Consider the following 9,252-nt stretch of genomic DNA (forward strand, 5'->3'; position numbering starts at 1 on the left):
ATTACGAATATATTTTCAGTACTATGAATCGCAATATGAAAATGATACACAAAGTCGCATTAATCCAATGAAATCTTCTTATATAATCCATTAAAGTGAAATTATACATCTATCACCATTTTGTGTTTATTTTGTTCTGAAGTAATGAATCACCATTTTGTCTTTATCACCATTTTGTGTTTATTTTGTTCTGAAGTAATGAATTAGAGTTAGAGTTTTATGTATCCATTTTTGTATCTGCAAAATTAACATGGTCATGTTAAATATATATATATATATATACAATCTGCAAAATCATTAATTTTAGAAAGGAAAATTGTAATATGAAACATGATATTACGTAATAATGTTATAACATTACTTGTGTTTTATATATATATTAATTTAGGTTCCTTTTTTACAGGCTATCTAATTTATTGACAGGGAACTTATATGCAGATAAAGCCAAATCGTTGACATAAATAAAAAATCCTTATTATCTCGCGAGTTTGGCAATTAACAAATAATTATTAATAAATAAAAAGATAAGAGCAAATTTGCATGAAAAGGTAGTTCAATATTATGCGAATTTACTATTGTTAGGAATGCGAGGAGACGTTTGAAAGTAAGATATTCAAATAATGGACTATTCATTTATTTGCACACATTCAAACACCTAGCAGCGTTTCTAGTAAGTAATAGTGAATGGCTCTCCTAAGCATATGTTTATTTACAAAATTTTATTAATTAATGTTTTATTTGAAATACGAAAAATACTTATAGGACTTTTTATCCTGTTTTGACAATGCTACTTGATAACAAACTTGTGTAAGGAAGTACAAAGGTTCCTTTATATCACACATAAAGATATATCAAGTTTTAGAAAATACTGATGTTATTGTTCTTTGAAAATAACATAATTTTTTTTAAATTTGTATGTTGTTTGTCATGAATAATACACATACATATATAGTAAAAGTAAATAATTTTCCCGATTTCTATAAAATATATACGAGTGTATTATCCCTCTTTATGTTATATTTACATGTTATGAATATAATTTCTTATACTGAACTACATTAAAGTAAAATTTTGATGAAATTATAATATATAAAAAACAATTAGAAAATTGCAATTTAATGAAAATACATGAAAAAAACAACAGTTATTGTGCTTACCTCACAAAGTAATTTAGCAGAATAAGTATAATTTATAATATTAATTAATGCTGCGGTTGTACTAATCTCTCTAGAAAAGAAATTGCATATAATATAATATAATAAAATTTTAATCGTATGTAAATAAAAAATTTGCATTAAAAGTTTAAAATATGTGAATTAAGATAACTTACAATCTCAGACTTAAGATAACTTACAATTCTTAATCAATTTTCCCTATTATAAAATACACAGTAATATTCTGTCATGTAATAAATAAATATTATCTACCATTAAATTGTATTAAATTATAATGTAATAATTGATAATAGTAAAAGATAGAATATCATTAAATATTATCTTTAATTTTAAATGTGACCGAAAGTATATTTATTAAATAATAAATTAGCTGGTATTATAAATAATAAAAAATTGGTATTTACGAACTGATGTAATATTAAATTTTACGATGGATGATGCGGACCATTTAGTTGACAATTTGTTTACAGAAATAAATTAAATTTTTAGGAAAATTAATTTTTGTTTATAAATATTTTATGTCAGAAAGAATTAATAAAGAAATTTCATCAAACATATGAATAGAATTATTAAACAAAATTAAATGTAATTCGTTTAAAAAAGAAATTTAAATCTCTAAAATTAATATAGACAGCTTTAATTTAGCTTAGATATACAATTTTAAAGTTGTATATTTTATTTAATAATTCTGTTATAAAAATAAGTCAAGAATTTTTTTTTATTTCAAAGTTAACAAGTGTTCATAATACAAGATGAATGAATTAATGATTCCAAATTCCAAATTAAAGTTTTTGATCGTTATTTACCTGTTTATTGCCGCTTGATTATTATAAACTGACTGTGTTCAGAATTGTAACATATTGCAAGAAAGTGCTTTTGTTCCCGGCTAGACAAAACTTGGGTTAAAATTCATTTTAAATTTATATATGTATTATATACACGTGATTTGTTAATGATACTGTCCAGTTTTTCGAGGCAGTTTTTAAAACAATTTTCATCCATTCGGTATTAAAGATTTCCGTCACATTGAGAATAGAGTATTGCTTTTCTTGTATTCAAGGATTTGTCAGGTCTTTCACGCTAATTTTCTCCAAATCTATAGTTTGTGATCATAGATAGATTGCATTACAGTCCAAAAATCGTCCAGACTTCCCGTCCTTATAAAAATGTGTAAAAATTAATTCCATTAACGATATATATTTCATGATAAAGACAATATCAGCAGACAAACATGATTTTCTCAATAGACAGTAAAAACACAAATTTACACAATTTTTATAATTGTCGAAAAACACACATAATTTGCATCGTTCGCTCAGTTTCTTGTGGGACAGATGCCCGTGATTTTATTTGCACAAAACTGTGATATATGTTATAAAGTCTCAACACCAACTGCACCGAATGAATTTTAATCATTGAATAACAGATATCATTGAATAACAGATAGATAAATTTTATAAAAAAATGTTTAAAATTTTTATCATTATCATCTACAAATGAAAATAATTTTTATCATTATAATCTACAAACGAAAATACATATAATAAGATAGGATATGAAAAATAATTATATTAAATTTTATAGCTGATTAGTCATTGATTCCGAATAGCAAATTTTTAGATACAAAATTTTTTTTTTACTTTAACTAATGTTATTTAAATTTTTTCTTATTTCGAGAAGCAAGAATTGTATTTGAGAAAATAATTTTATATATAATAACATGGTTTTTATAACATAAAAATAACAAAAAATATAGTAAATTATTTATATATAATCTTATTATGTAACTAAAAAAATGAAAAAGAAAAATTATTCACAAAAAAAAAAAGAGGGAGAGATATAAGAAATATATAAAATATACTTACTCTCTTTTCATATTAATCATAATAATTTCTGAAAAATTTCATCATCCACTGTGTAACGGAGCGCATCCTTCCGCTCCGTTCCTCCTCCGGATTTCCCCCGACCGACCATCCGTCGGGGACCGCCGAACATCAGGCGGAGTGCGGCAGTGGCCGCAAAGAGGCAGCAATGCCTCCTTTTTAATCTCTTGTACACACGAACTCCGAAAGCGTCGGAGAATACCGCGAAAACACGTATGTTTTCGTGGTATTTCCCCGCACCGCGCCAAGCGTCGCGTCAACAAGCGCGAACGCCCCCCGCGCCGCGCCACGCACCGTACCGCCGAGCGCGAAAGCGTCCCGCACCGCACCGACGCCGCGCCACGCAACCGAGCGAACGTCCCGCACCGCGCCACGACCGCGTCCACAAGCGCGCAACCACCCCGCACCGCGCCGCTACCTTCCCTACGAATTCCTTCCCTACCCAAAAAACCAATCATCCCCCCGATCCTTTTTTTCCGCTCCTGGGGAGAGGGATGCCAACCCCGAGATCGACCAATCCGACCGATCCGACCGAAAATACCGAGGTCGATCTCGGATATAAAAAGGCATCGCTCTCCACAGAAAAGCACTCACTCACGCTCCGTTTACTCCTGTTCCTAGATCGTCTCCGAGAGCTCGCCTCGAGGAAACGATCTTCCGAAACCGGCAGCAAGCCTGAGATTGTTGGGGCTCTCCCCAACGCGCCAAGTTCGCTTGGCCTGGCCGAAAACCGTCTCCGTAGCTCGCACGGCAAGCCGAGAGTTGCTGGGGTCTCCCCAGCGCGTCGAGTTCGCTCGACCCGACTCTGCCGCTCCGAGATTTCACCGCCGAGTACCGGGGTTCTCCCCGATACTACCTCTCCGAGCACCAGGGTACTCCCTGGTCAGCCGAGTACACTCGGCACCGCCATCTTCTCTCCGCACACAGCCGGGGCTCTCCCCGGCTGGCCGAGTTCACTCGGCGTTCACTCAAACAGACGAGGGGCACACCCCCCGTCAGCCGAGCACTCTCGGCAGGGAACGGGCACACCCGTTCTCCGATCTCAACGATCCGCCGACCTCGCGAAATATCCACCCTCGCGACAATACCCGCGACACGCGTGCCCGTTTAAATCGCCGATTTAAAGGTCCGCGACAACACGTGCGACACCGCCGCCGCCGCGCGCGCCCCGCGCCACCGAACGGCGCGCCGCGATCAGTATCGCGCCGACCGCCCGAGCGATCTCTTATTTTGTATTTACAATTGTCCGCGCGCCGAACGCCGCCTCGCCCGTCTACGGCCACGAATATTTAACGCGACGATTCGGTGCATTCCATCGCACCACTCTTAGTTAAATAAATATCGTTATTTATTATCAATCTCGCCTCACAAGTTAATCACGCCTTTCTGTCTCCAACGTCCTCGCTTCTCCCCCTGGTAACCGACTGACCGCTCTCCGCGCGGAAAAGCGAGACCGTTATAACTGTATTATGCAGCATACGCAATATAGAAGGTGCTACAACAAATAAGCGTTATAAGATCATACAAGAAATTATACCTACAGTGAGTTTATCGAAGGTTTCAGAAATATTGATAAGATTATAATTATTTAAAAATTTCAATGTTTTTAAAATATATTTGTTTTTGAATATGTCTTTATTTCAGTGAATAAAAAAATATTTAAATTGAATTGAATAAAAATTTATTTTTGGTATAGTTCTTAAATAATTTTACATGTACTAATTGTTTTAACGTTATTTATTTAATACTGTATACTTTTTATGTAATAGGTAAAAGAGAAGAGGGAATTAAGTTCTGAGATACTGTTAACTTTTGAACCAAGAGAATTCATAACTTGTAAATCATCTAGACAGAGAGATTCTTGTAGAATCTAGATTACGAACAAATTCAACATCCAAGTATTTGGCAAAGCCTAGATATTAGAAGTACTTACGAAATAAATAATAATTTAGTTATTAGTTTATTATTAGACTATTATTATTAGATTAATAATCAATTACCATTATAATTATCAATATAATTAAATTATTAAAAATTTTTTTGTACGATTTATATAATTGCAACAAAATTCTTAATATTTTACTTAAATATCAATATTAAAAATGATCAAAAAAATTTTTTTCTTTTCTCGTGATGATTCCAAATAGAACTTTTGTTCAGTTTTCTTTCAAAATATGACATGAGGAAATACCTGATTGATTATGTACACGCCGAACAACGTAGTAACCTTCATTCAATCACATGTATGACTACCATGACTAAGCGCAGTACCAAACAATTGATCTACCACTTTATGTCCTATTATACGTGATAACTTTATTTTGCGTGCAATAGGATCTATTTCTTCATTGTAAATAATATCTTCTTCTCTGAAAACAACATACGACGATATCGTTACATCCATGTCACAAATATTTACAATACATCATCTTCTATTAATAATACTGTCTATTATATATTTTAATAATATTTATAATGTGTTTCTATTCTACAATTGTTTTATTATAAAAATATAAAAATTAATTTCTTTAAATGTCTATACTACCTGTAAAATATGAACTGCAATTTGTCCATGCTACCATCTCTCAAACCTGCGATCGCGTATTGATTTTCTAATAAAGATTCTTTTGTTTGCGACCATATAGCCCCAATGCTACTTGTGACATTTTTTAATTCAAAATTTTCATCCCATTGCACATCTATCCATGTTCTTCTTCATAATTTGAGAATAATTTTATTTTTCTTTTGTATGAGAGAAATATGAATATAATCATTCTTATCGAGTAGCAAAATTGCTATACGGTACGTAGGTATTTCAGGAATTGTAACAAAGTCTGTCATCATCAACGATGAGCGAAGATATGATTTATTTGAAAAAAACATTGTAATGTTTAGGGTATTTTATAGCAATAGTAAATTTAGCTTTTAGTCGTGGTTCGTCCCAACATGGAAAGAGACGTAGCATTCCTGTCACTGAGTTACTTGTTGCGATAAGTCATCTAAAATATTTAATTAATTTTATTAGTGTATTATGAATAAGATAATTTCTTATTTTTTAATGATATTGAAAATTAATACAAGAATTGAGCAGAGGGCAAATGCCCAGTCAGCAAAATGTTAGCAGAATATCGACAAATTGGCAACAGATTTAATCAGAAAATGATAGTATACTGACTTCATCTGAGGTCCCACTCTGCTTACATTCCGTTGACAGAACTTGTTGACATTCTGTGTCAGCAGACATTGAGCAGATCCTGCCATCAAATTGTGTCGCGCAGATCCTGCTCGCTTTCTGCCACCAATCTGACACTAGCCTGCAGCAGGGTCTGCTCGATTTCTGCTACCAATCTGCTAGCATAGAACGTCAACAGATTCTGTCAGATTTCTGGCAGCAGTTTGCTAACATTGTCAAATATTACAGAATCTGTTAGCAATTTGTTGCCTTTCTAGCATCAGAAATTTATAACAGACTTTGCGCATAATCTGTCTTTTCAGGTTTGGCTATCGCGGTATAATATAATAATAATATTTCTTATATTTTATTAGTACAAGCCTATGTAAAATACTTCCATCATCTCGAAAAACCAATCAATGAAAAACGCATTGACAGAAAACTTGAAAGAAATAGTTGAAAAATCTTACCAATTTAGGATTTTTAATTTATCGAATTCAAAAACCGACACACCTTATCTCGAATTATCTCGTAAAAATATAAACCGTGACTCCGCGGAACTCCACATAGTTTTTCTCTAATCAGTCTCAAGTCGACTCGTAGTTTTAGTGTTACACACAATTTGCCTTCTTTTTTTTGCCTTTCAAATTTTTCTGCAGTCTTTTATGACTACCGATCGTTCACATCTCTTTCAAAGACTTCTTTCACGAAAAGGATTCAGAAACCTGAGAAATTTACTTCTAAATCTATAAATATTAAGTCGCACCTTACATTTTTTTTCTTTTTTTTTCTTACTCTACTTTTTCGTTGGCTCTTAACTCCGTTTTTTTTTTCTAATAATGATAATTTACAAGCTACATCCACCGTAATTGGCGCGTATAATCGCGAAATTCTCCCGGAATCGCGCGTTCAACTTACTGTGCAAACGATTAACCTACTAATATCGTTTAAATTCTTCCTAAAAACTTTTGTTGCGAAAAATATTACGTTCCAGTTGTCGAATACAGAAACAAAGAGAATAGAGAAACATTCAACACAAATAGAGATAGATGATAGTGATTTTCAAAAATCGCGTGTGTCTGGTTTCATAATAAATTCCAAACACGAACATTGATAGTTTCTCGAAGATGCGAGAGAAATTATCCTCGAACCTGTGCGAAACAATTACAAAAATATAATAATGTTATTACACCATTCCTGGTGATGACTCCATGATTCTTTTCTTTCGATACATATTAAATTATCAAACACTCTTTCATTAAAATAAATTCACAAATATATGAAGAAAACACAAGTCTTTCGGATAATTTATATTATATTTATATTATGAATGTTCAATACTACAATACATAAGAAAATTGATATTGCATTTTGTAGAATCTCAGTATTAAGAAATAAAGAAAAAATATAATTCTTTCTCAAAGTTTACCCAATGCTTCTTTACACATCTCCATTAGAAATAAAATATCATAATAAGTAGATTTAATAAATAGGTATTTATCTTATAAATATAAAATAACAATTAATATATACATATCAGTTCACATTGTGTCATCCGAATAAACACAATCCTTTTCTCATTTTCACTAACATTGGTTACTACATGTTTTTCAAATTGCTATTCAAATTGCTAAAACATATATCTGTTTGTCTAAAAAAGTATCACCGTATTTATTTGTAAATTATCACATTTGTTTTTTCATAATTTTTAAAAAGTACATTTAAAGAAGATGTCTCTCAATTAAAGAAAAGGAAAAAAAGGAAAGCTTGGAAAAGGAAATGGTTTGTTTGATAAAAATTTATATATATATATATATATATATATATATATATATATATATATATCAAAGAATATGAAAAAGAAGCAGAAACTACTGTGTAATAGTGTCATGGAAATACAGCTGATTGAAGTTTGAAACGTTCTTGGAGCGATTTTTCTTAAATAACTTATCCCGTTCATAGTTTCATTTTGCGTAGAATAATTTTTAAGTGTTACAAATAAAACACAAAACAATCTGATCAAATACGCGTCAGAAACATGAAAAATGATCCTTCAAGTTACGTAAAAAGTTTTTAATTCGCGAAAAACGATTTGTTCCATTTCTGATTTTGTGCAGAGTAATTTTTAAGTGATAGACAAAAAACAAAAAATCCTCCTATCAAATGCACGCATCGAAAAGTATTTTTATGCCTAAATAAATCACTCTCTATATAACTTAAAATTGTATTGTTATTTCCGAATACATCAAATCTGCTATTGTTTGCACTTTATGGAACTGGAGGATCACATTGCTCAAGAGTCGTACATGTCTTTGGCAATTTTTGTGATAAGTATACGAAAGTGAAATATTGAAGAGTACTTAAATTACATATAAGTAAAAATACATATTTATTAACAAATGTTTAAATAAATATATAATAGCGATAATTATATCTTTATAACAATTAATTGCAAAATTGATTTGTGCAATGTGCTTTTTATGTCAGAAATTTCTTTTATCATGTCTCCATCTGTTGTCGGCCCTATTTGCAGTAGTTGTTCTTTGACTATTTTTGCTGGCCTAGGCACGGGCTTTATTGGATTAAACTCCAATAACACTCACTTCAAATGATTGTATATTTTATACTATTTATTTGGGGATTTTTTTGTCAGAGAAAACTTTTGATCAGCACCACCTAATTAAAACGTGTTTCAATTTTAGCCAATTTGACCGAAGTCAAATTTCGTTTTTCAATGTTTATACAAAGTGTGAGTCCTTTGAACTTTATACTTCATATCGTTAATTATATAAGACGAAAAGTGTAATTGTCGAATATGTGTCAATTTAAGAATATCGATTAATTAACATCAACCGACAATGTAATATCGACACAGATTTCTTTTTTAAGTCTGCTTATGATGTCTGATGATTTTTTAATTCAAGAAAAGTGTAAAAATTTTTATGCAAATTCTATGCAAGCTCTATAAAAGTATCGATATCCTATAAATATAAAATATTACAAATACTTCGAATATTCGAAC

At 31.6% G+C, this 9,252-nt stretch overlaps 1 long non-coding RNA gene across 1 annotated transcript; it reads right to left on the minus strand.

Annotated features, from left to right (window-relative positions):
- Window positions 1–6: 6 nt before the first annotated feature.
- Window positions 7–4,231, minus strand: LOC148934500 (uncharacterized). Its single transcript, XR_016141340.1, has 4 exons — window positions 3,041–4,231; window positions 1,982–2,332; window positions 1,158–1,227; window positions 7–237 (listed from the first exon to the last, which is right to left on the minus strand). It is a non-coding gene; the product is annotated as an uncharacterized LOC148934500 (long non-coding RNA).
- Window positions 4,232–9,252: the final 5,021 nt, after the last annotated feature.

The sequence above is a fragment of the Pogonomyrmex barbatus genome, unplaced genomic scaffold (assembly GCF_055798465.1).
Source record: "Pogonomyrmex barbatus isolate J1 unplaced genomic scaffold, ASM5579846v1 scaffold98, whole genome shotgun sequence".
Taxonomy (NCBI): domain Eukaryota; kingdom Metazoa; phylum Arthropoda; class Insecta; order Hymenoptera; family Formicidae; genus Pogonomyrmex; species Pogonomyrmex barbatus.